The sequence below is a fragment of the Populus alba genome, chromosome 17, assembly GCF_005239225.2.
Source record: "Populus alba chromosome 17, ASM523922v2, whole genome shotgun sequence".
Classification (NCBI taxonomy): Eukaryota; Viridiplantae; Streptophyta; class Magnoliopsida; order Malpighiales; family Salicaceae; genus Populus; species Populus alba.
The window spans coordinates 8,623,851-8,640,400 of record NC_133300.1 but is presented as its reverse complement, the minus strand read 5'-3'; the positions used below and the strand labels follow the sequence as shown (position 1 = coordinate 8,640,400).

At 36.1% G+C, this 16,550-nt stretch overlaps 1 pseudogene; it reads right to left on the bottom strand.

Annotated features, from left to right (window-relative positions):
• LOC118038144 (probable beta-1,4-xylosyltransferase IRX10L) overlaps window positions 1–16,550 on the bottom strand; it is an 83,430-nt pseudogene that overhangs the window by 18,311 nt on the left and 48,569 nt on the right.

The window sequence follows — 16,550 nt, the reverse complement described above, 5'->3', positions numbered from 1 at the left end:
CTCGATCCAATGTGGAGACAAGGTATGTTCATTATACCCTTTATGAGTCATTTAGGAAAAACCAATTCATGGGGTGGTTAAAGTATTACAGGAGGAACTATAACAAATTTAGGTATTTGGAGTTATGAAGGTGTGGTTGGGGTGTATATTGTGTTTTCTAGCTTATGCTTCTTGGCAACTATCTGGAATTGGGTGTATTAAGATCTAGAAATATTTTGTGATGAACGTACAGGAAAACCTTTTTTAGATTTGCCCAAGATCTTTGGAATTCATTTATTTCTCTCTGGAGTGGCTTGTTTTGGGTTTGGTGCTTTTCATGTAACAGGATTGTATGGTCCTGGAATATGGGTGTCTGATCCTTATAGGCTAACTGGAAAAGTACAATCTATAAATCCAATGTGGGGTGTGGAAATGCCTCTTTGATGTAGCAAATTTACGCCACTGATTTCTCGATCGTCGTATCACATTCAAGCAAAGGCTAGGGTTTTCTAAAACATTCCAAGATCGAAGCAATCGCTACTAAAGACAGGACTCAGGAAGCCATTCATCCTTGTTTTGTCTCAAGAATAAGATCAGATTAGAGTATGCCACTAGCTACTTACAAGTAATCCATCGATTGGTTGGCCCTAACTCCTTTCCAGTGGAAGAAAAGAGCCCTTCCTTATATAAAGATATAAAGAATATAGGCTAAGCGATCTTCTTTGAACTAAAAAAAGATTTCACTTTCATTCCTCCTGTGAGTGAATTAGGAAAGGAACCTGCGTTGGTCCATGTCTACACGCAGTTCAAAGCTGGCTCTAGAAGAGGTTGGTCCAACAGCTCCGTGGCTCGAGGCAAAGGTAACCGCTACCCGTCTTTGGCCCTAGCTCGCAGCTCTATTGAGCACTGAACAAAGGCACGTACATCGAGCATAGCACACAAACTAGGTTAAAAGCTCGACTTGGTTTAACGGTTGTACTAAACCTCAATGTGGCTAGTGAGACAATGTAGTAACAACCTAACGCCTCATTTCCCTCTTATAGGGGACCATTACGTTCCATTCCCTGAGTAGGACAAAATTCACAGCATTCTGACCTGTCTCAAGGTAATACTACAACAACTTTTGTTGATAGGGTAAACACGAAAGTGAGAGCGGGTTGAGTCTAGACAACCATAGTAAGATGACGGCATCGGAAAGGAGACAACAGATGTCAGAGGCCTAAATCTCTGGGTTGTTTGGACCACTGAGGTTATTCAAACGAAGAGTAGATTAGTCTAGCCAACTGAGGATTTGGTTTTTGTGAAACACAAAGAAAGAAGTCATGCTCCACCGGTTCCTGCGCTTCAATACATTGGGCTTTCGTATTGGATTTTCTTTTTGGTGCAATTCTATCTGCTGCTTTCTTATCTTTTTTTGCCACAGGTGCGAGGGAAGGGGCTGATATGGTTTCCAATCCTGATGAGAGAGATGACTGGTGTTATACCCCTATATGTTATTCCCCATTCTGTTGACTATATATAGCTGGTATTGAACTCACCCATTGTCACTTTCAAACTAGCGGTGGAAGCTATTCTATTTAGTAATTACATAAGATGTTGACAGAAGCCTCTTATTTAGCCACATGGTTGTGCAATAGCTCCTATTCGTTATTGTTCTGATGCCTGAATGGAGGACTTGCACAATAGACGACCTGCGAGCTTCAAGGCTCAAATGTAGTATCGGTTATTCGAAACCCTTTCGTGACTGGGAGCAAAGTAGGTACAACTCGGCTTTAACGGCTAGAGCCATTACATAAAGTTTCTTGGTCTTAGCCAAATCAACACGCGTCCTTAACCTGGTCGAATTCTCAGTTGGTGGAATCAGAGCAGGTGCTTAAACCTGTTCTAGGGAAGACCCCAAACCTAACAAAGGCGGTTGATCAGGCCTCCCACGAAAGATATCAACGTATGCCGGGAGACGAAGACCCTGGGCGAAGTGGGCTTTAGCTATTCCAACACTCCGTAAACCATCCTAGTCAGTTAGGTAATCCAATCTCACTTTTCACGGAATAGGGAGCTGTTCCGAGATGTTGAAGGGATGAATACTACTAGTGGGCTAGTGATTAGTACTTAAAAGTGCATGTTTATCAAGATAAATAAAAGTATCAACAACTCCTTAACTAAAACATGTTTTATAATAACAAGTTTGACACTATAAGATGCCTTAATTTATAGTAAATGCTCATCTTAAATGCAGGCCTATCACATAAATAAAAGGATTGATTGATGAGTTTAAGTATTGAAAGTGAAAGGACAAAGAGATGGCCAAACTTAGAAAAGAGATGCCGGTGCAGTCCAAACCGGAATATTGCTCGGTAATTGGATCATATCTGTAGCTCTAGATCTCGGATTTAGGTTCATTTTATATGGATGGAAAGGTAAGACAAAGGCCTACAACTTTCATGAGGAGTCCAAGATTTAAAAAGGTCGTTTTGAAGTCCAAACTGAAGGAACAACGAAGAAGTCCGAAGCTGTCCTGCAGCCCAGACACTATTTAGTGTTCAGCCCATATCTTGAGTTCTAGAAGTCCAAATGACCTCATCTTTTTTTTGTTGGAAAGCTGAGACAATTTCCTAGAACATTCCTGAGGATTCTGGGCAAATTATGATGTTAGCAATGACATCTTGTTCAGACAAGAAGATAAGGATTGTCACCAAGTCAAGATGTGGCCACCCACTCATCAATTAATTAACAAATCAATAGTTTCAAATTTTGGCCTATAAAAGGAGGCACTTACCATGTATTGAGGCATCTTGGTTTCCAGATCAAGATCATGCTCTTGCTTTCTCTCTTTGTATTGCTTATGTTTTGCTTTCATTAATATCAAGTTTATGCATTTCATTTCCTTTCCCTTACTTAATTAACTTCTTTCTCATTTATGTTCTTATCTTGTTCATTTATGTTTCTTTCTTTCATTATGTTTAGCTAAGTTAATTATGTCAAGGTAAAAAGGGTACGCTAATGGTGTAAGAATAAGTATAATATAAACTTAACATGGACCTTAACGTTGGATACTAACATGTTTTATATTTGTTATCTTGTTCACTTTTAATACTTTGCTTGTTAAATGGTTAATCTAGATTTATGTTGTATAACACTTGGTACAACAAATACTTCGTACTTTCATAGCCCATACTGTATGGTATAACCGACACCTGAGCTATGAAAGGAACTTGATTTGTTGTTAACATAAGTTATAATCATGAATGTCTGCCAACATTTACAAGTATTAGCTTTACTTGAATAAGATAACTAATGTAATCATGTTAACAATTTATAATCTGATTGGAACCTCCTTTATGTGTGGTTTCCAATTGAGTAATAAGAGTTTATACTATACTTGTTTGAAGTACCATTAGTGGATCCTCTAACCTTGACATTTATTTTTATCGTTGTTTAATCCTTACACTAATCTTCCATCTCAAAGTTCTCATTAATTTCTTCATCATCTTCTTCTTTATTATTGTTGTTATTATTATTATTATTATTATTATTATTATATGTTCATAAACTCAGTATATAGGCTGGAAACCTGTGACCCGATCTTTTAGATCATTCTTAGGTATAACAACGCCACGTACTGAGTATTATTCTTAGGATAAATTCATTTATCCTGTGGATTTTATTGTCTTGGATACATAACCTGTTGAAGCATGTAATTCAATTCCTGTTATTTTAGGACGTCCATTTCTTGCCACTTCTAATGCATTGATTAATTGTAGGAATGGACTGATGAAGTTATCATTTGGAAACATGACATTGGAAATGAATATTTTCAACATTTACAAGCAACCTGGAGATGATAATGATTTACAGGAAGTGGACTTTATTGAAAAATTAGTTCATGATCAATTTCAAACCACTTCTAGTAAAACTGAGATTGATGAATCTGATGATTTGTAAATAGTCTACTTTCAGGAATCAAAGGCATGCAATTGGAGATCACAAATTGAAGAATTGCCACCACGATCAATTGAGCTCATACCTTCAAGTGTTCAACCACCAAAACCTGAATTGAAGTCGTTTCCATTTAATCTCAAATACTCATTTTTGGAAGAAAATGAAAGTTTTCCGGTAATAATCTCTTCCAAACTTAATGCACATCAAAAAGGTAAGTTATTACAGACTCTGAAAATGCATAAAAATGCATTAGGATGGACCATAGCTGACATAAAAGGAATTAACCCTCTGATTTGCACACACAGGATTTATTTGGAGGAAAATGCTAAACCCTCTAGAGAAATGCAACGAAGGCTTAATCCTAATATGAAAGAAGTAGTGAAAAATGAAGTCATTAAGCTTCTAGATAATGGAATCATTTATCCTATTTCTGACAGCAAATGGGTAAGTCCTACACAAGTTGTACCCAAAAAGTCTGGAGTCACTGTGATAACAAATGAGAAAAATGAGTTAATTCCAACTAGGACTGTTACTGGTTGGTGCATGTGCATTGACTATAGGAAACTTAATTCAATGACTAGAAAAGATCATTTCCCTTTACCTTTCATGGACCAAATCCTAGAAAGAGTTGCAGGTCATGAATTTTACTGTTTCCTAGATGGCTATTCAGGTTACAATCAAATTGAAATTGCATTGGAAGATGAAGAGAAAACAACTTTCACATGTCCATTTGGTACTTTTGCATATCGAAGGATGCCTTTTGGATTATGTAATGCACCAGCCACGTTTCAAAGATGCATGCTTAGCATTTTCAGTGATATGGTTGAACGTTTTCTTGAGATTTTTATGGATGATTTTTCTGTTTTTGGTGATTCATTTGATGATTGTTTGACTAACTTAGAAAAGGTTTTGAGCAGGTGTGAAGAAAAGAATCTTGTACTGAATTGGCAAAAATGTCACTTTATGGTAACAAACGGCATTGTGCTTGGTCACATTGTTTCATCGAAAGGAATTGAGGTTGACAAATCTAAAATCGAGTTAATTGCCAACTTACCAACACCAAAATCTGTTAAAGATGTTAGATCATTCTTAGGACATGCTGGTTTTTACAGAAGGTTCATCCAAGATTTTAGTGTAATATCTAAGCCCTTGAGTAACCTTCTAACAAAGGATAATATTTTTGAATGGACTGAACATTGTGAAGAAGCCTTTGTTAAACTTAAAAACTTGCTTACTTCTGCTCCTGTCATTCAACCTCCTGAGTGGTCATTACCTTTTGAAATAATGTGTGACACTAGTGATTATGTCGTGGGTGCTGTCTTGGGACAAAGAAAAGATAAGAAACCTTATGTGATTTACTATGCAAGTAAAACTTTAAATAGTTCTCAAATGAATTACACCACCACTGAAAAAGAATTACTTGCAGTAGTATTTGCTTATGATAAATTCAGATCTTATCTTGTTGGCTCACTTGTTGTTGTTTTTAGTGATCATGCAGCATTGAAATATCTTCTTTCTAAGAAAGATTCTAAGGCTAGATTGGTGCGGTGGATTTTGTTACTTCAAGAATTTGATATCACAATCAAAGATAAGAAAGGCACCGAAAATGTTGTTGCAGATCATTTGTCAAGATTGACAACAAATTCGAAATCTGACATCACACCAATCGATGACTACTTTCTCGATGAATCTTTATTTTCTATTTCTACGATGCCTTGGTTTGCTAATATTGTTAATTTTCTTATTTCAGGACAATTGTCAGCTCTTTAGAGTACCCAAGACAAAAGAAAGTAATTGAACGAAGTGAAGAACTTTTATTGGGATGACCCTTATTTATTCAAATATTGTCCTGATCAAATATTTCAAAGATGCATTCCTAACAATGAGGTAAGTAGTGTCATTAAATTTTATCATTCTGAGGCATGTGGGGGTCATTTCTCATCAAGAAAGACAACTGCAAAAATCTTACAAAGTGGATTTTATTAGCCCACCATGTTCAAAGACTCACATGCATTCTGCAAGACTTGTGAAAATTGTCAAAAGTTGGGATCTATTTCAAAACGTCACATGATGCCTTTAAATCCTATTCTTGTCATTGAGATCTTTGACTGTTGGGGTATAGATTTCATGGGTCCATTTCCTCCATCATTTGGTTTCATGTACATATTAGTCGCAGTAGATTATGTTTCAAAATGGATAGAGGCAATTCCAAGTCGAAACAATGATCACAAAATAGTGATAAAGTTTTTGAAAGACAATATTTTGAGTCGATTTGGAATTCCTCGAGCCATAATAAGTGATGATGGAACACATTTCTGCAACAAGCCATTTGCTTCTTTAATGAAGAAATTTGGAATCACACACAAAGTTGCCACCCCTTATCACCCTCAGACAAGTGGACAAGTAGAGCTTGCTAATAGGGAGATCAAACAGATCTTGGAGAAAACGGTGAACCCTAATCGGAAAGACTAGTCTTTAAGACTTAATGATGCACTTTGGGCTTATCGAACTGCATATAAAACATCATTAGGTATGTCACCTTATAGACTAGTCTATGGAAAGCCTCGTCACTTGCCTGTGGAAATTGAACATAAAGCTTATTGGGCTATTAAAGCTTTCAATTCAAACATTGATGATGCTAGTCAGTTGTGAAAATTGCAAATAAATGAGCTTGAGGAAATTAAAGTTTCATTTTCTCCTAAAAATGAGTATTTGAGATTAAATGGTAACGGCTTCAATTCAGGTTTTGGTGGTTGAACACTTGAAGGTATGGGCTCAATTGATCGTGGTGGCAATTCTTCAATTTGTGATCTCCAATTGCATGCCTTTGATTCCTGAAAGTAGACCATTTGCAAATCATCAGATTCATCAATCTCAGTTTCACTGGAAGTGGTTTGAAATTGATCATTAACTAATTTTTCAATAAAGTCCACTTCCTGTAAATCATTATCATCTTCAGGTTGCTTGTAAATGTTGAAAATATTCATCTCCAATGTCATGTTTCCAAATGATAGCTTCATCAGTCCATTCCTACAATTAATCAATGCATTAGAAGTGGCAAGAAATGGACGTCCTAAAATGACAGGAATTGAATTACATGCTTCAACAGATTGTGTATCCAAGACAACAAAATCTACAGGGTAAATAAATTTATCAACTTGTATTAACACATCCTCAACTATTCCTCTAGGCACTTTTACAGATCTATCGGCAAGTAAAAGAGTTATAGAGGTTGGTTTTAACTCACCTAGATTGAGACTTTGAAAGACTGAATATGGAAGTAAATTCACACTAGCTCCAAGATCAAGTAAGGCTCTTTCAATTTTATGTTCTCCGATAAAGCAAGAAATTGTAGGACAACTAGGGTCTTTATATTTCAAAGCATTATTGTTTTGAAGAATGACACTTACTTGTTCGGCTAAAAAGGCTTTCTTTTTCACATTCAGTTTTCTCTTTACAGTGCACAAATCTTTCAAAAATTTAGCATAGGAAGGAACCTGTTTAATAGCATCCAACAAAGGTATATTGATCCTTACCTGTTTGAAAGTTTTAAAGATTTCAGAGTTGTGATTGACTTTCCTTTGTTTGGTCATGGCATGAGGAAATGGAAGTGCTGGTGGGGAATCAACCTTCTCTTTGCAATGTTTAGGTTCAACCCATTCCTTACCCTCAGAGATAGACTCATCATCTTTCTCACAAGGTTCAAGAATGGGTTTTTCAATAACCTTACCACTACGAGGAGTGATGACTGATTTGACTTGATCCATGTGTTGGCTTCCAGAACTACTCGCATTTGCATTGTATTACCCTTTTGGATTTTGTTGTGGTTGAGATGGAAACTTACCTTTCTCTTGGAAACTGAGAGGAGATGTTAATTTTGCAAGAGCATCTTTAAAATCTATCATGCTTTGAGCAAGTTGAGTGTTGATTGTCTCCTGCTTTTCAATGAATGCATGCAATGTTTCCTCAAAATTTCTTCTAGGAGGTGGAGCATAAGGAGGTGCATATCCATGAGAATTTTGAAAATTATGGTGTGCTTGAAACGGTGGCTGTGAAGTTTGTGCATTGTTGCTATCACTCTTCCAACTAAAATTTGGGTGATTTCTCCAACCAGGGTTATACGTTTGGGAGTATGGGTTATGGTTGGGTCTTTGGAAACTGTTTAAAGCATGGGCTTGTTCATGGAGGCATTCCTTAAAAGAAGGTAAAGTTGAACAATCATTTGTTGAGTGTTCCTTAGTTTCACAGATTTGACATACAATGTCTTGAACAGATTTTAATTGACCACTCTTTTTCAATTCAAGTGCTTTCGACTTTTTCTAGCTAAAGATGCAAACTTGGCTTTGGAGGTCATGATCTTCCCTAAGGTTGTGCATACCTCCACTAGATGTATGAGGTTGAGTTTTACTTGGTGCCTCATAAGTACCTGTGGTGTCCCAATTTTGAGCATTTTCGGCTAGCAAGTCTAGGTACTCCATTGCTTCATTAGGGTCTTTATCTTCGAAGGTTCCATTGCACATCAATTCAACCATTTGCCTATCTCTAGGTGTTACACCTTCATTAGGACATGCTGGTTTTTACAAAAGGTTCATCAAAGATTTTAGTGTAATATCTAAGCCCTTGAGTAACCTTATAACAAAGGATAATATTTTTGAATGGACTGAACATTGTGAAGAAGCCTTTGTTAAACTTAAAAACTTGCTTACTTCTGCTCCTGTCATTCAACCTCCTGATTGGTCATTACCTTTTGAAATAATGTGTGACGCTAGTGATTATGCCGTGGGTGTTGTCTTGGGACAAAGAAAAGATAAGAAACCTTATGTGATTTACTATGCAAGTAAAACTTTAAATAGTGCTCAAATGAATTACACCACCACTGAAAAAGAATTACTTGTAGTAGTATTTGATTGTGATAAATTCAGATCTTATCTTGTTGGCTCACCTGTTGTTGTTTTTAGTGATCATGCAGCATTGAAATATCTTCTTTCTAAGAAAGATTATAAGGCTAGATTGGTGTAGTGGATTTTGTTACTTCAAGAATTTGATATAACAATCAAAGACAAGAAAGACACCGAAAATGTTGTTGCAGATCATTTGTCAAGATTGACAACAGATTCGAAATCTGACATCAGACCAATCGATGACTACTTTCCCGATGAATCTTTATTTTCCGTTTCTACAATGCCTTGGTTTACTAATATTGTTAATTTTCTTGTTTCAGGACAATTGCCAGCTCATTGGAGTACCCAAGACAAAAGAAAGTTCTTGAACGAAGTGGAACTTTTATTGGGATGACCCTTATTTATTCAAATATTGTCCTGATCAAATATTTCGAAGATGCATTCCTGACAATGAGCTAAGTAGTGTCATTAAATTTTGTCATTCTGAGGCATGTGGGGGTCATTTCTCATCAACAAAGACAACTGCAAAAATCTTACAAAGTGGATTTTATTGGCCCACCATGTTCAAAGACTCATATGCATTCTGAGGCATGTGGGGGTCATTTCTCATCAACAAAGACAACTGCAAAAATCTTACAAAGTGGATTTTATTGGCCCACCATGTTCAAAGACTCATATGCATTCTGCAAGACTTGTGAAAATTGTCAAAAGTTGGGATCTATTTCAAAACATCACATGATGCCTATAAATCATATTCTTGTCATTGAGATCTTTGATTGTTGGGGTATAGATTTCATGGGTCCATTTCCTCCATCATTTGGTTTCGTGTACATATTAGTCGCAGTAGATTATGTTTCAAAATGGATAGAGGCAATTCCAAGTCGAAACAATGATCAAAAAACAATGATAAAGTTTTTGAAACACAATATTTTGAGTCGATTTGGAATCCCTCGAGCCATCATAAGTGATGGTGGAACACATTTCTGCAACAAGCCATTTGCTTTTTTAATGAAGAAATACGGAATCACACACAAAGTTGCCACCCTTTATCACCCTCAGACAAGTGGACAAGTAGAGCTTGCTAATAGGAAGATCAAACAAATCTTGGAGAAAACAGTGAACCCTAATCGGAAAGACTGGTCTTTAAGACTTAATGATGCACTTTGGGCTTATCGAATTGCATATAAAACATCATTAGGTATGTCACCTTATAGACTAGTCTATGGAAAACCTCGTCACTTGCCTGTGGAAATTGAACATAAAGCTTATTGGGCTATTAAAGCTTTCAATTCAAACATTGATGATGCTAGTCAGCTGCGAAAATTGCAAATAAATGAGCTTGAGAAAATTAGAAATGATGCATATGAAAATTCAAGAATTCATAAAACAAGAATCAAAGAGTTTCATGATAAGAAAATACTGAGAAAAACATTCAATGTTGGTCAAAAAGTCTTGCTTTATAATTCTCGACTCCATTATTTCCTGGAAAACTAAGATCAAGATGGAGCGGTCCTTTTATTGTGAAACATGTGTATCCATATGGGGCCTGTGATATCGAGAATCCAAAGAATGGCAATGTTTTCAAGGTAAATGGGCATCGGTTGAAAGTTTATTTTGACAATTTTTCAGTTGAAAATGACTCTACTGAATTGAGTGATCCTGTATATAAAGATTGATTCTTTTTCTCACATTGTTTTGTGTTTGTTTTGGTGTATCTTTTGTTTTGCTAGTTTCTCTCACCCCGGTCAAATGGCGGATAATGGTACTCCGTGACTCTTAAGTCGGTTCTTTTAGTTTCTCATGATAACTGATATTTGTGTGCAATTTTCTGCTCTTTCTTCTTTCTTTGAATCTCCCATCAAATTCTCATTTGAAAATGGACACCACTCTTGAAAAATTGAAAAAGTATTTTTCCACTCTGCGTCAGAATGCGATTACAAAAATTTACCGTGCTAGGTGTGAAAGATTGAGGTTGTTAATGAACCATGGAATTCCTAAAGATATTCGTTGGCTGATTGAAGCAAAGGTCCGATTATCAGGTGAGTCCTCCAATTCTTACATTTCACACATGCTAGAATAGTTAAAAGCACTTTTGCAAAGAAACGTCGTGCAAAACGACTGAAAGTCTATCACAGATGTGCCAGATGGACTTGTAATGCGACATGTCGTTCTTTAGGAATGATATCTGTAAACCGTGAAGATAAAATACAATTCATTAAGGATGGCCTGAGTAAGGGGTCTTTAGATAATCTTTTGTTGACCCTTGAGACGCATCCTAGTGGAGATGTGCATCGTGTAATTCATGATTTATGACCACAATTCCATAAAGAACATGATCGACTTAGTCTTGGGAATCTGACTAAAAAAGACCTTGTTCGCCAGTTTTTAAGAAAACTAGATGGGAAGCCTATCCCCGACCCATAGAGGGGGTTTAAGCCGTTCTTGGACGTAAAACCAAGGGAAGATGTGAGCCACAATCACAACTACCTGTACATACATGCTTTGTCAAAATAAATAAATAAAGAGAGAGAGAGTGTCAGACTACAGCTGGCCTACATATAGGTGGTATGATTGCATTTTCACTTTTTCATCTATAAATTCTTCTTTTCCTTCCCTTCATTTCTACTTATCACATACATTCATCAAATATAGAAGTGTGTAGAAATGTCAGGTTCCTCAAGTCATCACATAAGAAATATTTGTGTTTTCGGTGGATCCAGCCCTGGGAAAGAAAAGGAGTTTTTAGAATCAGCAAATCATCTTGGTCAAGTACTAGCTGAGAGAAAGATTCATTTAGTGTATGGGGGAGGCAGCCTTGGATTAATGGGAGGTGTGTCAATGACTGCATTTTTAGGAGGCAGTCAAGTTTTGGGTGTTGTTCCCAAAGCTTTAGCAAATGGAGACATCATTGGAAAAACAATTGGAGAGGAACTACAGGTCCCAACAATGTCTGATCGACTGAATGCCATGTTTAGCCATGTTGATGCCTTCATTGCCTTACCAGGTGGTCTGGGCACATTGGAAGAGATCTTTCATATTTCATCTTGGGCCCAACTGCATATTCACCATAAACCTATAGGTTTGTTAAATATTAATGGTTTTTATGATAAGTTGTTGTCTTTCCTTGATCAAGCTGTGGAACAGGAATTTCTAACATCTTCAGCACGACAAATCATAATCTCTGCTGCTACTGCTGAACAATTGATTGACCAACTACAATCTTTCATCCTTGTCATTGATCCTTGCATGAGTCGCCTAGATTGGTCAGCTAAGGAAAGCCGTAAAAAGCTTAGATTAGATTTGAGCCTTCATCTGTGAAACCTTGTGTCTTGTGGTTTTATTAATAGCATATTATTTTGTTTTGTTACTTCTTATATTTGTTTAAGTGTGTTTCAGGTTTATCATTGTTCGTTGTTTCAGATGATGTCTTCTATACTCTATCTTTCTACCTTAGGACATTGAGGACAATGTCTCGTTTTGGTTGGGGGGAGAGGGTAGTAGTTTTAAAAAAAAAAAAAACTAACCAACTAACTGTTTTTGTTTTTAAAAAACCATTTGGCAAAACTGTTATTACTAGGATGACAGAGTAAAGAGGAATTATTCTTGAGATGCATCTTAGTAAAAATTTTCTAATGGTTATTTGCAATATTCATAACAAGGCCTATTAGAATACTTCTTGAAATATTTAGGTTTACAAACTCTCGCATTGTTATCACTTGATTCTGCTCATATACTCATTTAACAAGTATTATTAAACCTTCATTTTCACACACACACTTTAACAAGTATTCTTTTGTTGAAGGTAACAACTAAGGGTAAGGGATAGTATATAATTTGCAAAAAATAAAATAAAATGATGATAATATTGATGATAATAAAAACATAGATAAGTTTGGTTTCGTAGCCTCCCTAACCTAAGCAATTAAGCCCGAAGGGGTGTTTTAACACCTAATACCCTAAAGTCAACTGACTTGGGAGCTATTGGCCCAAAGCTTGTTACATGGGTTAAGGAGAAAAGCTTAAGGGAATCAAACATTGCACTATCTACGTATCAGTATCTGTAACCCGAGTTGTTAAGCTTGTAGGGGTGTCTCAACACCTAATGCCCTAAGACCAACTGGTCTGGGAGTCATTAGCCTAAAACTCGTTACATGGGTTAAAGATACATTGTGTTTTAAGTTGTATGTGTATATAATAAAAAAAAAAGAGAAAAAAAAGTTATAATAATAATAATCCAACCCAAGGAAGTTCACCTTAAACATTTGAACATATATTGTTTTCTTCAACAAAAGCCCCATCATCTATGTTTTCATATATTGAGCACATAAAAAGAAATGTCTATTAATATCTTGTTTAAGAAGTATGAAGCAGTAATATAAATTTAATGAGAGTTTGTTTATCTGGATAGATTAATAGAAGTTGAATGATGAATGCCTTGCTTTGTGATACTTGCAAATTGTTTCTCTATTTTAACGCTTTAGATTACTAGGGACTAGTAATAAGCTGGTTGGGGGGTGTGATTAGTACTTAAAAGTGCATGTTTATCAAGGTTTTATATCATCATTTTGCACTTGAATTATCAAGAACTCCTTAACTAAAGCATGTTTTATAATAACAAGTTTGACACTATAAGATACCTTAATTTATGGTAAATGCTCATCTTAAATGCAGGCCTATCACATAAATAAAAGGATTGATTGATGAGTTTAAGTATTGAAAGTGAAAGGACAAAGAGATAGCCAAACTTAGAAAAGAGGTGTCGGTGCAGTCCAAACGGGAACATTGCTCGGTAATTGGATCATATCTGGAGCTCTAGATCTCGGATTTAGGTTCATTTTATATGGATGGAAAGGTAAGAAAAAGGCCTACAACTTTCATGAGGAGCCCAATATTTAAAAAGGCCGTTTTGAAGTCCAAACTGAAGGAACAACGAAGAAGTTCGAAGCTGTCTAGCAGCCCATATCTTGAGTTCTAGAAGTCCAAATGACCTCATCTTTTTTTTGTTGGAAAGCTGAGATAATTTCCTAGAACATTCCTGAGGATTCTGGGCAAATTATGATGTTAGCAATGACGTCTTGTTCAGACAAGAAGATAAGGATTGTCACCAAGTCAAGATGTGGTCACCCACTCATCAATTAATTAACAAATCAATAATTCCAAATTTTGGCCTATAAAAGGAGGCACTTACCATGTATTGAGGCATCTTGGTTTCCAGATCAAGATCATGCTCTTGCTTTCTCTCTTTGTATTGCTTATGTTTTGCTTTCATTAATATCAAGTTTATGCATTTCATTTCCTTTCCTTTACTTAATTAACTTCTTTCTCATTTATGTTCTTATCTTGTTCATTTATGTTTCTTTCTTTCATTATGTTTAGCTAAGTTAATTATGTCAAGGTGAAAAAGGGTACGCTAATGGTGTAAGAATAAGTATATATAAAACTTAACATGGACCTTAACGTTGGATATAACATGTTTTATATTTGTTATCTTGTTCACTTTTAATACTTTGCTTGTTAAATGGTTAATCTAGATTTATGTTGTATAACACTTGGTACAACAAATACTTGGTACTTTTCATAGCCCATACTGTATGGTATAACCGACACCTGAGCTATGAAGGAACATGATTTGTTGTTAACATAAGTTATAATCATGAATGTCTGCCAACATTTACAAGTATTAGCTTTACTTGAATAAGATAAACTTAATGTAATCATGTTAACAATTTATAATCTGATTGGAACCTCCTTTATGTGTGGTTTCCAATTGAGTAATAAGAGTTTATACTATACTTGTTTGAAGTACCATTAGTGGATCCTCTAACCTTGACATTTATTTTTATCGTTGTTTAATCCTTACACTAATCTTCCATCTCAAAGTTCTCATTAATTTCTTCATCATCTTCTTCTTTATTATTGTTGTTCGTTATTATTATTATTATTTATTATTATCTGTTCATAAAACTCAGTATATAGACTGAAAACGTGTGACTCGATCTTTTAGATCATTCTCAGGTATAACAACCCCACGTACTGAGTATTATTATTGTTATTGTTATTGTTATTCTTCCTTCTCTTCTTTATTATTGTTGTTGTTGTCTTGTTATTTATAATTTATACAATTAACCTCTCTGTGGTTCGACTCCGGTCTTGCCAGGTTATTTATTACTTCGACACTCCTACACTTGGAAGAAGACATCAATCTTTTGGTCGTGTCAGCTAGATACTTCCTCTTCTCTAGCTATGGCTTATTTTTCATAGCGGGTGAATAATGTGAGAACTCATCCATGTGGGTAGTTCCTATTTGCTGTCATGCCCCTCTAAAGGCTATGTCAAACTTCTGATAGTCCAATACCATAGATCAACATATAAAGCCGCTTGTTTAGATTTGACTTGCGCCTCAGCTTGATGAAGGTCTTAACATTGGCAAGGTCCTCTTACTCTTCTCTTGTAGCTAGGTCCTCAACTACGACAGCTACTGAAGTGAAGTTGCATAATAGAGTGGCAGTTGCCTATTAACAGAAGTCATCTTGACGCACACTCACCTGAAAATGAAAGACTGAAAGCCAAAGTCTTGAAACTAAGGGTCTGAAAGAGTTCTCTTTCTTTTGCTGGACTTGTCAATGAAGTCTGAAGTCAAGAAGCGATGTCAACTCTTGGCCTCAGAGCTTTTATGCCATTAGCTGCAAACTCAACTCTTTTGTCATCGGCTAATCTCCTGATATTTAATTAAGTGGGCTCATACCTGACTCGTGCAAAGATGGAGAAGTCCTTCTATTAGACCTCATCCATGATATGTCGCTTTCATTGAACTAGTACTCGTTGCTTACTTTGATGAGTCTGAAACACCTCCCTATCTTCGAATAACATATATAGGAACTGCTTCATTACTCCTTTCTTCACTTTGATATGGAATGGAATTATCTTTCCAGAAAGTTATTTGATAATAAGAATAGACAGGCAGAAAAACTCTAATCGAGGTAAATTTTCAAGAAGTCCAGTTCTTGTTTGATACCAATCTCAGGGTTCAACTCCTCTAATACAAGGAATGTGTCTGCATTGTACCGAGCTTTACTTGGGAGGCCTTGGATTCACAACAACTATGTTGTCCCCTCCACTTTTCAACAGTGCTTCAAATACAAAACATATGGTGATCAGAAGATGGTGACTTAATTCTCAGTTAAAGAATCACACTATGGTGATGAAATCTTTCATCGATAATGAAGAGGTGACATCTACATCCACACCCCTAAAAAGAAAGAATAGAAGCCTAAAAGTAGTCCTAAGCGGTCTTCAAAACAGGTTAAAGGACTAGTATTAGGGAAGCAACTCTGGGTCAAACGATGATGAGGTACTATTGAAGCTAAGTCCTCTTTCTCAGAGTCAAGCAAAGCTGCCAGAAAGGGTTACTGCACCTCTGACTAAGGTTTAGGTGTCAAATGTCGAAAACCTAAAGACATTTGTTGTTAAACCAAGAAATAAGGGGAAAGGGGGATTCTTTATTACAAAAGCTTCTCACAACCCCTTTCACATGATGACATTAACATTGAAGAGGAACATGTCACTTCCAGCCAGACAAACTACAATGGGTTTTTATGACCCTAGGATAAAGCAAATCATGGAACAGGAAGGAAGTCTTCTGTAGAGGCTAGGAGTAGGAGTAGCAATAGGAGAAGGAAAGGCAAGAAGAGCCCTTTTTATTGTAGTGGAAACAATGCCTTTCCCACTTTA